The sequence below is a fragment of the Lytechinus pictus genome, chromosome 1 (assembly GCF_037042905.1).
Source record: "Lytechinus pictus isolate F3 Inbred chromosome 1, Lp3.0, whole genome shotgun sequence".
In the NCBI taxonomy this organism is placed as follows: domain Eukaryota; kingdom Metazoa; phylum Echinodermata; class Echinoidea; order Temnopleuroida; family Toxopneustidae; genus Lytechinus; species Lytechinus pictus.
The window spans coordinates 8669528-8688467 of record NC_087245.1 but is presented as its reverse complement, the minus strand read 5'-3'; the positions used below and the strand labels follow the sequence as shown (position 1 = coordinate 8688467).

At 34.4% G+C, this 18940-nt stretch overlaps 1 protein-coding gene and 1 long non-coding RNA gene across 2 annotated transcripts in view; both read left to right on the top strand.

Annotated features, from left to right (window-relative positions):
• The window catches only part of LOC135153222 (uncharacterized), a 1173865-nt gene that overhangs the window by 900750 nt on the left and 254175 nt on the right, over positions 1–18940 (top strand). The gene's annotated exons all lie outside the window — the stretch shown is intronic.
• On the top strand, positions 4184–11267 carry LOC135155536 (uncharacterized). Its single transcript, XR_010294688.1, has 3 exons — positions 4184–4442; positions 6265–6347; positions 8701–11267. It is a non-coding gene; the product is annotated as an uncharacterized LOC135155536 (long non-coding RNA).

Here is an 18940-nt window from a genome sequence, read left to right as displayed (position 1 = left end):
AGTTGTGTCCTCACTTAGGCTATTAACCAGTTTAACGAGGCAAAACGATCTTGAATTTTCTACATCACGAAGTGATTTTCAAAACCGGTTTGAAAGATCGCTTCCGAGACCGCTTCGAGCTTTCTCATTTTACATTAAACTATTTTCCACACTATTTTTTAGGAAACTAGTTTTAGGAAGGTAATGAGAACGGGCTCTCCTTCATGCTAAGTGTTGAATGTAGCCAACAACACTGCAGTGATCAGCAAGCCCAGAAGAGCAAACTTAAATTGAATGTAATATATTATCACCTGACTTTACAATCAAATATCTAAAACATGGCAGAAATTGACTACTTTAAATATGTTTCTTTTTCTGGTGTAGGGTTCGGTAACTTTTGAGCACCACTGTACAGGCTATTTTTAGAAATTGGGGAATATATGATACTGTTGTGGTCATAGAACTTACATGTAAGTGGAAGCTGCAGTTATTGTCCTTGCCCTTATGCTGAATGCAAGCGATACAGCTGATGCAGAGAAGACTACAAATTGTGGCTGTGAACCTATCCCTGGTGTTCAGCGTAATGGCAAAGGCAATAACTGCAGCCTCCGTCTTTACTATATGCTATGGTTGCTAGACTTGGAGAATGGGATTATATATTAATAAATTTGTAGATAAATGTTAGTGTTTATTTTAATTATATATTTTTTTTTAAGTAAATGTACATTGGGCTCACAATAGGATTTTATTTTATTCAATTGGTTACGTATATTATTTTCCTTAATTTTTTTATATTTTATTCTTCATAATTTTTTTTATATTAGGGTGTAAAATGAATGGAAAAAATAATTACATTTTCAATATTTATATACATGTACAAAAGTAAACACAATCAGTCGTAAAGAGAAAAATGAATTATTGAGCAAAAAGATATGTTTTAAGGGAATTTAATTTAAGGTTTTAGTTTGTGTCAGGAGGTCCCTTTATACCTCTTTGATTTGAACCAGTTAGTATACTTGTAAATGATGACAGCACGCTGATACTCTAAATCACTAATTTTCAAAAGTTTTGAGATTTATACTTTAATATAAACCTGTGACATAAATTTTCAAATTTATGGCAAGCTATTTCTCCAATAGATCCAGGGATATATCACGTACCTCAGTGTACAATTACAGGAAAACAAATTTCCTGTTTCTAGTTCTTGTACCACTAAACACCCTCATGTGTTTTTTAATGGGGTACTCCATGCTGAAAATGATATGATTTGAACAGATAAAGAAAAGTCAGACAAACACAATACTAAAATTTTTGTCAAATTTGGTCATGGAATAACAAAGTTATGACATTTTAAAAAGATTTGCATTATTTCGGTGAATTTTTTTTAATGTATGTCTTCATGTATATTCAATGAGCTAACTGATGATGCCATATCCCTACTTGTTCTTTTGTATTTTATCATATGATATCATATTTATTCAAATTTTGTCCTCCAAGAACTGAAAAAATTTGATTGACAACTGGGTTTAATGCATTAGGTATTCATTGCTGTAAGTTCTTTTATTGTAAAGGAGACATATCATACACATATTTATTAAAATATGAAATAAATATGATTCCATGTAATTATAACATAAGAAAAAGGTAAGTGAGGATGTAACATCATCAGCCCACCTAATGAATATTCATGATGATGTACATGAACTGTTTTCACTAAATGTTGCTAAACTTCAAAATTCTGTAACTATTGTTATTTGTTATTGGATTTTGATGAAATTTTCAGCATTTCGCTCTGTATTTTACTCTATTTGTTTTATAGATATAATTACTTTCAGCCTGGAGTACCCCTTTAAGACAAAATTCTGCCTGCCCAGAATCACAATTTGGAAATCGTGCCCTGCCTGGCTTGATGGTGTAACATGGGTGCACAGCAATGTTCAATTCCTGTGTGCCTGGCATAATGTGCACTAGAATCAACCCTCTGCCAGGCCAACATGCAGGAATTGACACATTCTGATGATAAGTTTGTTTGATAAAGATAAAAAATATTACTGAAGGTTTGATGTAAATCAAAGAAAAGAGAGCTATGAATTAATAAGTTGTAGTTTCTGACGTCATACAAGGGGCAACGATGACACTTACTAATACATAATGTCTCTATTATCTAGTTTTATGAGAATCCTTTTTAGTTTAATCTTATGTTTATGATTTTCATCATACTTGTTTATGTTTTATGATTCTCTTGAAGAGGACCTGCCTTCATGACCTTTCAGACAGATGACATTGATGGTAAACTGTGTCAATATGTGCATTCTGTCTCAGTCAGGTCAATGGAATTGTGCCAAATAATGATTTTCATTGGTTGTCTTCTGAACAACTCCCCCTTCAATGTCATGGATAGTCTCTTTGTAGCAGACCCGGAAGACAGTTCTGTGACACTGCCATGTATGCATGCATACAATAATGTACACAAATATAATCCATGTTTATATTCTTTGTTGTATAAAATCATTATCAATGGCATTCAATTTCAGGATTTAGCCCTTTCTGATGTATACCTTTTATGATAACTCTCATTTTTTTTCTTGTATAATCCTTAAAAAAAAGGGTTTGAACAAATACATGTAATTCAAATTCGTTACATTTATTAAAGGTCTAAACTAAAATTCAGTGACAAATTGGTCACTATCCACACCCAAGGTTCTTCCTTGAATGCTTCCCAAAGAACGTTTGTGTTTTCACCTACATGTACTTGTATGAAGAAAACAGCTTAGCGAGGCAAAGCGGTCTTGAATAACATATTTGAATCACGGGTATGGGGGGGGGGGAGGGGCTAGTCAGAGTTATTGCTGTACACATGCCTGACTAAATTATTTCCAAACACCCCCTAAACGAGTTTTTCTCTGTGTGCAAAATAACCCCCTAAACCAGTTTTTTGTGTGCTTTATTTACACATTCATGCCCCTTAACAAGTTGCCAGAATATGACCCCAGGGAAAAAGCTTGGCGAAAAAACAATACCTAGACATGTTGAGCTAGTCTTAAAAAAAAAAAACTATGGAAAACAAAACATACCCTTAATACTACGTTTGACCCCGCAATTGACCATATTGATCAGTGTTTCAAAACCACCCTTTTTTTAATCGTTGTTTTTGATATACTTAACGAGTGCAAGAGCGGCTCGCATCCAAAGCTGAAAAAACCACCCCTTTAAACGCGTTTTTTTGGTCATGCATGTGTACAGCAATATACTTGATTGCCCCCCCCCCCCCCCCCGGATTTGAAGGTGGTCTTCCAAACTGGTATAGAAGACCACTGCTGAGATTGCTTCCAAGACTGCTTGGAGAATCCCTTAAACTGGTTCCATGAAACTAGTTTCTACCAATATAGTTCAAGAAAGTAGATGAGAACAGGATTGTAGGTGTGCTTTGTATTCCTCTTGAGGAAGTGTAAATTAATCTAGCTATTATTATTCATCATTATTAGTCAGATGAATGTAGTGTACTTAAAGGTCAAGTCCACCCCAGAAAAATGTTGATTTGAATAAATAGAGAAAAATCAAACAATCATTATGCTGAAAATTTCATCAAAATCGGATGTAAAATAAGAATGTTATGACATTTTAAAGTTTCGCTTGTTTTTCACAAACAGTGATATGCACAACTCAGTGACATGCAAATGAGACAGTCGATGATGTCCCTCACTCACTATTTCTTTTTTTTTTATTGTTTGAATTATACAATATTTCATTTTTTACAGATTTGACAATAAGGACCAACTTGATTGAACCATATAGTATTAAACAATGCTAATTGCACATGTTCAGAGAGGAATTAATTGTTGTTTCACACGACAACAGGGATAAAATTGGAATATTTCATATAATAAAATACAAAAGAAATAGTGAGTGAGTGATGTCATCAGTCTCCTCATTTGCATACCTGCCAGGATGTGTGCATATAACTGTTTTGTGAAATTAAGCGAAACTTTAGAATGTCATAAATTTCGTATTTTACATCAGATTTTGATGAAATTTTCAGTGTTATGCTTGTTGGATTTTTCTCTTTTTATTCAAATCAACTTTTTGTTGGAGTGGACTTTTCCTTTAAAATAGGGTCTTGCCTGTAAAGACTATTCCTGTTTTCTAGAGAAAAGCACAGGTCTGTAAACAACAAAGGAAGGAAACCTTGTATCCTAATCTGAGCAGTTTAGGCCAGTGTGGTTCAGTGATTTCACATACTGAATTATTATCTCTGTTTTGACAAAATTTGAACGCATGTATCATGGCTTTGACTTGTTTGAAGATTCAGGATTAGGATAAACATCGTTTTTGTTTTGGTGATAATGGATGTTCCTATCCCATTTTGAATTTGAATCTTTGGAATATTGTTGGAAGCATGTTAGTTGTTCAGGCGATGGATGTAGATAAGAATAATCCTAGTGTCAGGGATACTTTCTATTTAAGTAAGTCATGGATAAAATTTACATTATTTGGGTAGAATAAGTGACTACGTTATTTTCATTGATGCTTAATAGTTTAATGACTCTCGTGTCTGTTACAATCTTATGTAAAAAATAAACAGAGCAGAATTTTTCTCTTCAAAGACACATTAAATTTTTTTAATGGAATAGTTTGAGGGTAAGTATTGATTTTTCAATCTGCGAGCAGTACCTGCTGCCTACAGTGTACATCTACTGCCTATACATATCGGATCCATGTTATTTTCTGTATCAGGTGGATAATACTATTTCCGAGGGGGGGGGGCTTGAGGGTAGGCTCCCTTTGCAATTCACAAATGTTATTTTATTTCTTTTATGATGAAACTGGTGATTTACTTCAAGCTCCAACTTATCCCTTGTTCTATTGATTTGAAACTACATAGTATTCTATAGACAGAGTTGGCAACTGACTCTGCTTTTAATAGAATGTCTTTATTGATATTCACTCAAGATTGCTCAAGATTGTTGAGAAAAAAATTCATGAAATTAATTGTAAAAAATATGTTACCTTCGTAACTGTTTAATTCTTAGTCAAGTTTTCACTATCATTTGAAAATAAAAGGGACAGTATATATATCCTTTTTTTATTCAATCTCCCATTCCATTTATTTAGGTTGATAGGAATGTATCATTTAGGCCCTAAACTTATTTTTTTTTTCATTATATCCCTGTAGTCCAATGGACATCTGCACTCAGTATGTTTTTATACCCCCTCCAAATGAAGTTTGAAGGGGGTATACAGTGCATATAAAAAAAACGGGACAGTTTTGAAAAGTCTATCAAAATTTTGTTTCAAATTATGATGTCTATATTTTGATGTTAAAAGATGCTCTAATGTCTTTTATATCTTTCAAATGCCATTTTAAAAATTGAGTTTCGTTCATGCTTGAGTGAACATGAAACATTTTTATCAGGGGTTCAAAAAAAGGCTTGCGCCAAATGGCATCAAATATTGATGATCATCAGACTCCTTGCTAATTGTTTATTATGTTCTGTTGGAAATAAATCTGAATCTAATCAGCAAACCTCCTTTTAATATTTTCATTATCTTTGCCAAAATTTTCGAATTCTATTAATTTTGAAATCTATTCATTTACTTGAATTGTTCTGTTTTTTTTTTTTTTATATGGTATCTTTCAGCAGTGAATTTTTTTTTTCATAAGTAAAAGCTACAAATGATTCGACCAAAGTAAAGAGATTCGGATTATTAATATGAGAGCTTGTTATTTAATCAAATATTTTTATTATGTGCTGCAAGGTTATGGTGCCTTTGAAAGACATGAATCCTTCTGTTAGAATTAACATTGTCCTGTCAAGCACACAATTTAACTTGTTCAAGGAATGAATGTTCCCTTGACAATAGGATTCATGTCTTTCCAAGGCACTGTAACCTTTGTTACACATGATAAAAGGATATTCATAAATTACAAGCTTTCCCATTAATAATAGAAATCTCCTTGCTTAGGTTGACAGAAAAGTTTTTTTTTCTTATTTATCAAAGGATATTTAATGCTAAAAGATAATATATTTAAATGAAACATGGTGGTTTAATTGTGAACGAGTCTGGCCTGATTTCATGATATATAAATTATGCATAAAATGGGCTAAATCAGAGTGTAAAAAGGCATATTGTTTACTCTGTCTATAATGAAGAGAACAAAGCTTTACTTTGGACTTCTGTGTTACATGGGCTGATCATAATGTATTTCAGAGGGCCTACAGTTGAGTCACATGTAAGTTTAAATAATTATTTCCGTTATTTTCTGACATATTGTTATTTGTTTAGATACTGACTTAAGCAGCACTAAAGATGGGAACAGCAAGAGAAAGAGCTTCTTCAGTCAGCCACAGGGGACTCTTGAATACAGGGTTAGTAATCATATCATTTGCTCACCCCCCCCCTCCCAATTTTTCAAAACTATGCCTGAACATGTTTTGCTCACTGTTCAAACTTACATAAACCTCAGATTTAAGAAGTACCCATTTTTACGATCATTAATATTTATCCACCTATATCTGTTGAAGGAAACATCTTCACCATATCTTTTAAATAATACTCATAATCACTTCTCAGCATAATTATGATCTATGAAGTCTCATCACCACCACCAGTTGCCAATCACATCTTGATAGTACTTTTCTCAAAGTTTATATGTTGATGATGGTGATGATCTGTTTTAAGCAAATTGCAGTCCTCATCACCATTCTCACTGCTTTATTTATTATTTAACTATCAGTCAATCTATCAATCTATTTATTTATCTATCTATCTATCTGTCTGTCTGTCTGTCTGTCTGTTTGTCTTTCTGTCTGTCTGTCTGTCTGTTTTCTGTCTATCTAGATATATCCATCCATCTATCTATATCTATCTCTTTCTTTCTAGCTATACTATCTGTCTTCATCTATCATCATTTCAATACTTCCATTAACAAAAATGATTCCCATGTTTCTGATTCCCCTTTATTCACATGCTTCTTGTCTATCTTGTTTCCTTCTATTTCATCATTCAAACAGATTTTCTCCAAGAACATGAACAAATTTATAGGAAAGAAATATGAACCATAATTCACCTTTAATTCTTCTTACATACATATTCCCTATTCACTGCCTGTGTGGTTACCCTCTAGCGACATGAACTTAAACAGCGTTGCAACGCACCCCTGTGCTGTCACTGCTTGCAATCAACATGATTCGTTCGTACACATGCATAATATATCAGATTGCACTGTGCTGCTAATTCATCAGTGTGAGGTACATATAGTGCCCTAGCTGTTTACAATTAATCATTTCTAGGGGCTAAACTGGATTATTATAATATACCCATTTTTAATTGCTTTAATTTACTTACATATACTACCTTTGGTTGGGTAGTTTCTTATTCACTTTATTGATGATTATAGGCTACATTGTTATTGTGATATGGAATGTTCACATTTCCTCCAACGTTTATAGCAGAGCAAATATGATTTTTTAAATGTCTAAATAGAAGCTGGTACATGTGCATGTATATCAAGATTATTTTATATGCAATCATTACATAAATGTTCCTTTTTATAAATCATCAAGGAACTCCCAGTTATCACTAATATTGCTCTAACACTTTTGGGTATTGTAGTAGAAAGTTGTCATGTTTTTTTGTGTGAAAAATCTTTGAATATGACGTGAACGAAATATAAATACTGTACCACCCACCTCCACCACTCATAGCCCATCCCCTCCTCTCTTTAGAGAAGAGGTAAGGATATAGTTGCACTTATTATCCTGTAGAAAAAGCACTATATAAATCCAGCTATCATTATGATCATATGTAATTTTTTGGTATATTGATATATGCTGACGTACATATTTGATTGTACATACTGTATGCAGATCTGTATTTTCATTGAAGCACGTCATGAATAGAGTTCTACATGTTTTTTTAGCTTGAAGATGCTTGTGTTATGCATAGGGACAGCAGCTTGCATGAGACAGAAATGAACTTGAAGTTGTGATTGCTTGAATACAGAGATGCGTGTAGCTAGTGAGTGTATTAGACCATAGTGACAGACAGATGCTTATTCCATTACACTACAGTTGGATAGATGTTAGCTCACTTCTTCTGAGATTGAGAGGAAAAGAGACGAAGAGAGAGAGGGAGTGAAAGGGAAAACAAAAAATGAGAGGGAGAGAGAATAAAAAAAATGAGATTGAGAATGGGACTCCAGATGAAAGAGAAGCAGTGAAAGAAAGAGATGACAGAAGAAGATGCGTTGAAGGTGTAAGAGAGATTGAGGATGGGGTTGAGAAAATAAACAATCAAGGATATAAAGAGTTGTTAGGAAACACTGCAACACATACATGTAGCTACAGGGAAAGGAGGTCATGTAAATAAATAAATGCCTTCTTCTATTTGTAATGAAACTGAGTTTTAAAGAAAAAAGTGATATTTTTTTTTTAATTTCAATTTGCTGATAGCTCTATTATCAGTGTAAAACCTTCAACGAACGCATCCAGGTCATGTGGGTGTATTTACATGTACTAGGCATATGCTACATTGTAGACCTGACTCATGAATCAGTCAGTTTACTCATGATTCAAAATAATTTGAATGAAACTATGAGCAGTACAGTATACATGTACATGCACATGCATACCTAGGGCTTTTTTATATCTAAGGCAGTATCACAATGAACCCTTGGAAATTCAGAATTAATTTCTTTTCTCTATATTTGACATTTTTCAGGTGATGGCACGAGACACTCTGGACAGTATCGCCCTTTCATTTGATACCTCACCCTCTCTACTTATGAGACTCAATCATCGTACAAGTAGGATGATATTCCCTGGTCAGGTGGGTATTCTATCTCTCCCTCTCCTACTCCCATTTTCCTTCGCCCACTTTTCTTTTTCAGATTCAGTCATTCTCCATAACATCTTTGGCATGGTTTATCTTGTTCTCTTACTTGTCCACTACTTTATCCTCCGTTCTCCCCCTCATCCTGCAACTCAAAACACATCCCTTTTCACCTTTGCTGTTAATACTCTCTCTGTATTCTTCTCATCAGTAATAATATTATTATTATTAGGTGATCTGTCAATCGACAGATCAACTGTTAATTTTGTATGAATTTTCTTTTTTATTTATTTATATGTTTTTTTGGTTTTTTCCGCCCTTTTCTTGTTAGCACAAAATCTACATCATCAATTATCTTCAAAATATCATCAGATATGGGGATTTATCATGTCATGTGTATAAAACAAGTTCAAGGTCAAAAGGTCATCATGACATCATCTAGACGCCATTTTGTAAAATCACATTATCAATTTTCAAAAATTAACAATATTTACATCACATTAACTTCAGATCAAGGGTCAACTGTCCATCAAAATCACTTTTTGACCAAAGTAGAGTATGATTCAAGTCATTTTAAGCATTTCAAAAATTTGCACGCGCACACGGTTACGCGCGCGTTCTCGTGCGTAACGGCACTACAGAGCATAGGATCGCCATTTTTTTTATATCGATGCAACGATAACATAAATCTGAATAATTTGATACCTTGATCAACCTTCTACGACAAGTAATAACGGAATTAGCCTCCATCAAAGTTTACAGCAATTGCGCGCGCACGCACTAACCATAGACAATATATGTGCAAAAACATGCCTATACAAAATTCATTCTAGCTCTTCAGGAAGTCCGTTGACCCCCAATTTTTTTTTTCGTATTCGAATAGAGTATGGATGGGAGATATGATTTCATGCCACTTTTAACCCTTAAAAATGGCGTCGGAACTCAAAATTTCCACTTTGCTACTTATGACGTCATCATAGTTATGCATATTTGACTCTAACTCCGTAAACATTGGTCAATTTTCGCTCAGTTTTTGTCTCACCTGCATAGCAGAGTGAGACTATAGGCACCGCTTTTCCGACGGCGACGGCGGCGGCGACGGCGACGGCGGCGTCAACACCAAATCTTAACCTGAGGTTAAGTTTTTGAAATGACAGCATAACTTAGAAAGTATATGGACCTAGTTCATGAAACTTGGCCATAAGGTTAATCAAGTATTACTGAACATCCTGCCTGAGTTTCATGTCACATGACCAAGGTCAAAGGTCATTTAGGGTCAATGAACTTAGACCATGTTGGGGGAATCAACATCAAAATCTTAATAACCTAAGGTTAAGTTTTTGAAATGTCATCATAACTTAGAAAATATATGGACCTAGTTCATGAAACTTATACATAAGGTTAATCAAGTATCACTGAACATCCTGCATGAGTTTCACATCACATGACCAAGGTCAAAGGTCATTTAGGGTCAATGAACTTTGGCCGAATTGGGGGTATCTGTTGAATTACCATCATAACTTTGAAAGTTTATGGATCTGATTCATGAAACTTGGACATAATAGTAATCAAGTATTACTGAACATCCTGTGCAAGTTTCAGGTCACATGATCAAGGTCGAAGGTCATTTAGGGTCAATGAACTTTGGCCAAATTGGGGTATTTGTTGAATTACAGCCATAAATTTGAAAGTGTTTTGGTCTAGTTCATAAAACTTGGACATAATAGTAATCAAGTATCACTGAACATCCTGTGCGAGTTTCAGGTCACATGATCAAGGTCAAAGGTCATGTAAGGTCAAAGAACTTTGGCCACGTTGGGGGTATTTGTTGAATTGCCATCATATCTCTATAAGTGTATTGGTCTAGTTCATAAAACGTGGAAATAAGAGTAACCAAGTATCACTGAACATCTTGTGCGAGTTATAGTAGTTTTCAAAATCAGCACTGCTGCTATATTGAATCGCGTGATGCAGGTGAGACGGCCAGAGGCATTCCACTTGTTTATATGTTGTAGCTGAGGACATACTCTTTCTAATGTGATGGCTATATTTACATTTAAAGGAACGAATCATCCTGAAAAATGGCAAGTTATAGAGGCATGTCATTTTCGCTCATTTTGTGTGCAATCTCTATGGGAAATGACTTTTTCTCAAAACTTGACTTTACATTCCTCTATTTCGCGAGCCATATCTCCATTTCTTTTTGTCGGTTTTCTCTGAGCTTGGAGTATGTTGTAGCTGAGATTCTAAGCTATCATTAATGTGGTCTCCATTTTCCGATCAGATGCCGGGATCATGCCCGTATTTCTCTTGCAAAATTGGATTTCAGATCCTCTTAATTTGCTTATGTGTAAAGTCTATGGGAAATAGTGTAGCTCAATTGGTATTAGGCATCAGACTTGCATCTCCAGGGTCCATGGTTTGAGCCCAGGGGCAGGGTTGTAATAAAAAATGTTTAAAAAAAAAAAAAAAAAAAAAAGTTTTTTATTGTTTTAAAACGTTTTTTTCCAGCGAACGATGTAATTTTCTATAAATCAATTAAATTGTACACTTAATACAGTATGATTGAAGCTCTTGATGTTTTAAATACATTTTTGGAGTAAGTAAGAGATGACTACAATTTTTGTTACTGAATTTTCAACAGAAAAGTTCATATTTTCCCCAAAATTACTAAATCAAGGAAATTGAATGCCGAAAAAGTAAGTTGACATTTTATATGTTTATTCCTCATACATCTCAGGTTTTTTTTTAGTCTTGTCAATCTAGGGGGTGAGAAGAATTTGCACAATGTAAGAAAATGACGTAATCTATATATACTATAGGCTTTCAAAGCTTTATTTCATTTACTCAATATGCTTTATTTAATTTGAATCAATTATACCAATATTTTAAGTAATAATAATAGTCCGCTTTTATATAACGCTCAATACATCGGAACGATGTGTCTAAGCACTTTACAGATATATTATTACCCCAGTCATCAGATTCAATCAGTCATTCCTGCACACAATGTATGCACATCCTCCACTTTGCATTGGCTTGATACATGAAATCATGATATTGAGCAATTCTGGTCTGACATGCACTTGTGTAATATCATAACCGCATATCCATGCATGTATCCAAAAAATAGTCTTGAACAATATGGCGTGGCCCTGTTGTGCTTATGGATTTATCATAGAAATTTTTAAGGGGGCCATTGCGGTTGATTTGAATCAGTAGAGAAAATTCAAACAAGCATAATGCTGAAAATTTCATCGAAATCGGATGTAAAATAAGAAAGTTATGCCATTTTTAAGTTTTGCTTATTTTTCACAAAACATTTATAACAACTCAGTGATGTGCAAATGAGTTGATGTCCCTCACTCACTTTTTCTTTTGTTTTTTTTAATTGTTTGAACAATACAATATTTCAATTTTTACAGATTTGATAATAATGACCAACTTGACTGAACCAAAAAATGTTAAAACAATGGTATAGTCAGGCAGCATATGTCATGATTTACCGGCTACTTCGACAAATTGGCTAAGTCTGATTTTTCACTTTTATGTGATTGATGACATCACAAGGAACAACTTTCAACTTGGTGACAAATTTCTAATGGTCATCTTGACCATGTTAGGGGTCAAAATAAGGTCAATAGGGGTCGATTTTTTTAATTGCCCTAATTCTGTCGAGTAACACATCAAATTATGTGTCTTGTTATACTTAACAAAAATGTGTACACAACCATATACTCTTGATCTACCGTTAAAAAGTTATGACCGGAAATGTCAAAGGTCAACGAACTTCGTTATATGGGAAATTACACTGTAGGAAGCTCATTTTTCCGTGTTTTTATGCATGTGTGTACTTCTTTATTTTCGATTTTGATAATTCCATCGTCAAAAGTCCTTATCCAGAAGATATAAAGGGTCAAGACAAGGTTAGGGAAAGGTCAAAAGGTCAACAAACTTTCATTAAAGCCAAAATACACGTCTAAAAGCGGTTAGAAGTTTAGACGTCTTATTTTTCGTGGGTTCTTTATTTTGAAAAGTCTATATCTAAGAAGACATTATATATAAAGGGGTCAAATGTGCTTATTTAGGAACAAGATAGATAAACAGAGATAGACGTCGAATACATTCAGTGTGGTATCATTGTATTGCAGGAATACCTTGAAACGACTTGACAAACCCTTATGCCCTTAATAAAATCTTATCATCTTCATGGTGTGATAATCAAGTGCAACCAGTGAGTTTTTTTAATTTAGGAATTCAATTCAAGTTCAATTCATTTTCAATTTACTAGTCTTTGATATGTAAAGAAGTATTTCCTTCATTTGCTTTGTACAGAATATTCTAATTAACAGAAATTATTGTAATGTTGGGGTATAAGTATAATATTATGTTAACAGACTAAACACATCGATTGATCAGTGCTCCCAGCTTCTAAAGTTGCTTAACATTTCATTTGGATTATCTTGCGAATAAGATGCTCGATCTCTGGAGCCAAGAAGGACTACACATTTCTGGTGAATGAACTGTTCTGAGCTTACCATTGGGGCCCTTTTGCATTTTGTAAAATGAAATTTAAGGATTCCGTGCATACTTTTGGTCAGTTTTATTTATTTTTCAGTAAAAATGCAAGTCTTCACAATTTCTGGTGGCAGCTGCCCCCCTCCCCCTTCCCGCTGCGGTATGGCCGTGGTTTACTTTAATGAGATATGTGATTATTCTTTCTAGTAACATCCAGGTAGTTCAGCAAGTAGGAAAAAAACAAAAACGACAAAAAAAAAAAAAAAAAAAAAAATCTGCATCTAGCATCTATGCACATCACTATCGCGAGAACTGGTATTAAGGGAGAATGAAACGTTTGGAACAAGATAGCTTGTATGAAAACAGAAAAATCAAAGAAACAGATCAACGAAAGTTTGAGAAAGATGTGTTACGTCACCAGTGGCGTACCTAGGATTTTCCACAGGGGGGCAAAACCGTCCCCCCCCCCCCAAAAAAAAAAAGGTCCTCAATCACAAATAAAGGATTTCTTACCAAAAATTGACATGCAAAAAAAAAAAAAAAAAAAAAAGGTCTTCAAGCTCGTCAGGGGGGGGGAGCAATAAAGGTCTTCAAGCACGTCAGGGGTGGGGCAAAAAATGTATTTCACGCTCGTCAGGGGGGGGCAGGGATACATCCTTTGCATGGGTTGTGGCTCGTCAAGGGGGGGAACTGCCCCCTGTCCCCCCCCCCCCCCCCCCGTAGGTACGCTAGTGGACGTCACTTGTGAACAACTCTCCCCATTACTTTAGCTTATATTTCATTTAAAATGCCTCTTTTATCACATCTATCAGCAGATCATGTGTTCTTTCTATAGGAGGGCATGTAATACAGATTTTTAAAGAATACATCATGGATTATGAGTTTGTATCACCACAAGAAAAAGCAGAAAGAGATATTTTGAGGGTATTTTATAGTTCATCAACGGGAAAGTTGTTCACATGTGACATCACACATCCTTGTTGCACTGCCAATGAGAGGTTGCACTTATAACATCATGAAGATGATACGACTTTTAAGGGCATTAGGGTTTGTCAAGTCGTTTCGAGGCATTCCTGCAATACAATGATACCACACTGAATGTATTCGACGTCTATCTCTCTTTATCTATTTTGTTCAGAATAAGCACATTTGACCCCTTTATATATAATGTCTTCTTATAGATATAGACTTTTCAAAATAAAGAACCCACGAAAAATAAGACTTCTAAACTTCTATAACCGCTTTTAGACGTGTAGTTTGGCTTCCAATGAAAGTTTGTTGACCTTTTGACCTTTCCCTGACCTTGTCTTGATCCTTTATATATTCTGGATAAGGACTTATGACGATGGACTTATCAAAATCGAAAATAAAAATGTACACACATGCATAAAAACACGGAAAATGAGCTTTCTTCACACCTTCAGTGTAATTTGCCATTTAAAGAAAGTTCGTTGACCTTTGACATTTCCGGCCATAACTTTTTAACGGAAGGTCAAGAGTGTATAATTGTGTTCACTTTTTTGTTCAGTATAACAAGACAAACAATTTGATATGTCACTCGACAGAATCGGGGCAATTTAAAAAATTGACCCATATTGACCACATTTTGGCCACTAACATGGTCAAGATGACCATTAGAATTTTGTCACCAAGTTGAAAGTTGTTCCTCGTGATGTCACCAATCACATAAAAGTGAAAAATCAGACTTAGCCAATTTGTCGAAGTAAATTACATATGCTGCCTGACTAGTAGTTCCACACATGTTCAGGGAGGAAAAATTTTTTATTTCACATGACAATGAGAAAATAACGACATACAAAATAAATAGTGAGTGATGTCATCAGTCCCCTCATTTGCATACCTACCAGGATGTGCATATAACTGTTTTGAGAAATTATGCGAAACTTTAAAATGTCATCACTTTATTATTTTACACCCGATTTCAATGAAATTTTCAGCGTTATACCTTTTTCTTGGGGTGGACTTGTCCTTTAAGGTTTGCTAGCTGATTATCTCATTCTGAATTAAACTACTTTTCTTCATCTTTACAAAGCGCAAATTTTCACCTACTTTCATGTGTACCTCAAGGTTACAATGTCAGTTATACTGTCTATTTGAAAAATATTATTATGCTTATGCAACACTTCCATTTCATTCAAGTACTACTATTACATATTTGAGCTTATTTTAAATAGTGTTTCTTTCCCTGTCTAAAAGTGAGCACAACAATCAGATGTTTGTTAAAATGAGAATATTCTTAATATAGATTGATGTGCACAACTGAACAGGAGGAAAGGAACATTTCAAAGCAATGGAGAAAGGGAGAATAAGGGGGGAAAGAGAGAGGAGAAAAAGAGTGGTGTTGAGAAAGAGATTTAGTTAGAAGAAAATAATATACCACTTAAGAAATAAAAGTATTAAGAAATATATTCATGTAAAATCACATCCATGCATATTTATAACACACAAGTCTATGAGGTGTTTTAAAACGCGTTTTAAAACATGTTTTAAAACACACCGTTTAAAACGTGCCAACCCTGCCCAGGGGTGGATAGGAGAATTTTTTTTCTTTTTTGTTTCTTTCTACATTCCACAAATGTTCCTTTATGACCATTACAAGGTATATAAGTTAAAATATTGCACAATAAAATAGTTTAAAAACCCTTTTAATATAACATGTACAATGTGCATCACCTACACCTATTTCACAAAACTTCTGATTTCCCTCTTTTCAAGAGTATTCAACATGTTCTTTTCGTAATAAAAGTTCAGTTTTCAATATGATAATCGTATTGATCTCAATAAACATGGTGATTGTATTCGTGATCATGAAAATCAGAGACAAATCACCTAATTCGTCCTCATGACGAATTAAAATTTTAGTTATTATTATTATCATTCTCATCTCCCTAGCTTTTCCTTTTCTTATGCACCCAGGCCTCTTTAAATCCATTCAGTGACCTAATGCCCATAGGAGAACTTGGATGGATTGAAATTCAAATTGTTTCAACTATGAATTGAAATGCAAGCATGCATTTTTAGTTGCATCATTAATAGTACAACTCTTTTTGAAGCGGGTCCCTAGACTCCATGTAGGTACAACTCATGGAGCATGGAAAAATGTTCCCATCTTGTAGGCCTTTTCTGCGCAATCATCCTTTCCTTTCTTCTGCTTATATGTTTATATCATCTACATCTACCACCCTTTAGATGCAAGTTGTTTTGCTATTTTTCACCTGGTAAACTTCAAATTTTTTTTTTTTTTTTTCAAAAGCTCTCGCTTCTACACTTGTTTTTTTTTAAGAGCACACATAGTTCCAAAGAATGTGTATAGCATTTTCATTTATTTAAATGTGGGATAAAAGAGCACTGTTGATTAATGCATTTCTCACAGGCATAAGTATCATGGAGATTGAGGGGCCATATTCTGAAAACTTGTCAGAGAAATAATCTTTTGATCTACAGAGTTACAATAAAATCTGTATTCTGAAAATTCTTGTATCTTTTCTTGTAACTTTCGCTGAGCGTGTATGATATCAGAGCTAGAATTATGCGTAAAGTTCAAAACGGCGCATAAATATCTCTGTGCGCAAGAAAACATATTGAGATAAAAGGTATTCTGAAAATTCTCTTATCTTGCAAAATACAAGAAAATTTACAAGAGGTAGGGGGCTATTGTAACTTAATGTTGAATGTGATATTTGTCCGTCTGCAATTATAATTTTTTGCTGCATCCCGCAGGAACATCATGTTTTACAAAAGGATACATTTCAAAGACATAACGATGGATTTTCAGCAATTAAAAATTGGTATTCAAGATGATGAATCTTTTCAGGGAATATATGTCTAGATGAGAACAACCAAGCATATTTTTAGCACTGAAGCGCACAAGCATAAGCGTCGGGGGCGCAAGGAAATTACACCAATTATTTTTCAGAAGAGACGCTTCTATTTGTTGGCCTAAGCATAAAAAGTTTATTGATTGGTTAATGATAAATATTGGGCGTGTCCGAGATGAAATATGGGACGTCCTTACAGAGATAAGACAATTTTCAGAATACCGATTTGAGACAATTTTAGCGAGCTGTTATCTTGCCGAGTTACAAGAATATTTAAGACAATTTTCAGAAAACCACCTCAGTACTTTCACGTGTCTAGCACCTCCACAAGGTCACTATAGATCAAGTTTCCAATCCTGATTCATACATTCTCAGAATATTGATTAATAGCCTGTTCCCATGAACCCTATTTAATCTTGTGTACAACTTAAATAATCTAGTTGGCATCAAGCAAAATTTACATGCATTTGTACTTGTAGTATAAAAGTCACTGGCTCTCAATGATTAGCTCCACCATTGCTCCTTATTTTTTTCATAGTTATTCTCGGGGAGTAGTATTTGTTCTTTAATACTGGATCTAAATGACAATTTTTATAGGGTTTGCACTTTTACAAATACATGGAGGGAATGATTTTCTGACAGATCATTGTCCCCAGTATGGTGTAAAGAGACCTTCAATATCGAAATGAAACATTGGCATTGTCAATGAATACACTTTTTCTCACTGGCTTTCATGACCTTGGAAAGGCTGACCTAAATCAGTTTCCAATCAATATCCCAAAAAGCCTATTGCACAATCTGATACATGTATTTCAAATGGACGCACTCTTTAGCAGGGTGGATATTGATCCAGCAAGATGGACAGTGAGAGACAAGGAATGATTGGGATGACCACTGGTGGAAGGACCAAGTGTTGGTAGGGGTTGCAGCTCCATGAACATGTATACATTATACATCCATTATACAAGAATGGGAATGTATGTCATTAAAGAACTAGTAATTGTATGATTGATAACAGTAGTTTGGGAGGACTTTAGTCTCTTCTTGATATGATTTTTAATTACTTCACTCTTTGGAAGTGTATTTGCAATACATTTTATAATATTTTTGGCAAAAAATTGTATGCAAAATTTAGTATACTATAGGAGGGGGTTGAATTAATGTGTACTTATCATACATGATATATGGGCAAATATATAGGCCTATTGCAAAAGTATGAGCAGTTGCTTGTCCATTAAATCGCCCCCAAATATAAGTTCTACTCCTAGATATGAATTATTGACTTCTTTATTGCTTTGTTCTTAATATTGGCCCTGAGAATTAATCACATTGATCATAATAATTTCAGATATGTAGCGCTATTGAAACAAAATTCAACTTTTGGTTTTCGTTCTAAAGATATCCTTGTCTATTTCCTGTATGTACAGTATTTGTAGGTGTTCATTTGTGGTTTCATTGCATCATTGTGAGCAATGTTCATCATGTACAAAAAACCCTTTGTCTTTTCATTGACCAAGTAGGCTTGCATGTACATGTACATATCTATTGCGCCGTCCAAGTGTTCCCTTGTATAGGGGATTCCCCAATTTAGACCATGTGTTCTGAGGTATGAAAGAGTTCAAGTAAAGGGAGGAGTACCACAGGTCTGGGATGCATTGCTTTGTTCCTAATTCAGAGCTACTTTTTCATGGACTTTCCTTGCGAATGTCTCTGTCAGTGCTTCCAACTTGCTCATGGATCGTTTGAGATTTGTTCTATGTTTGATGCTTGCA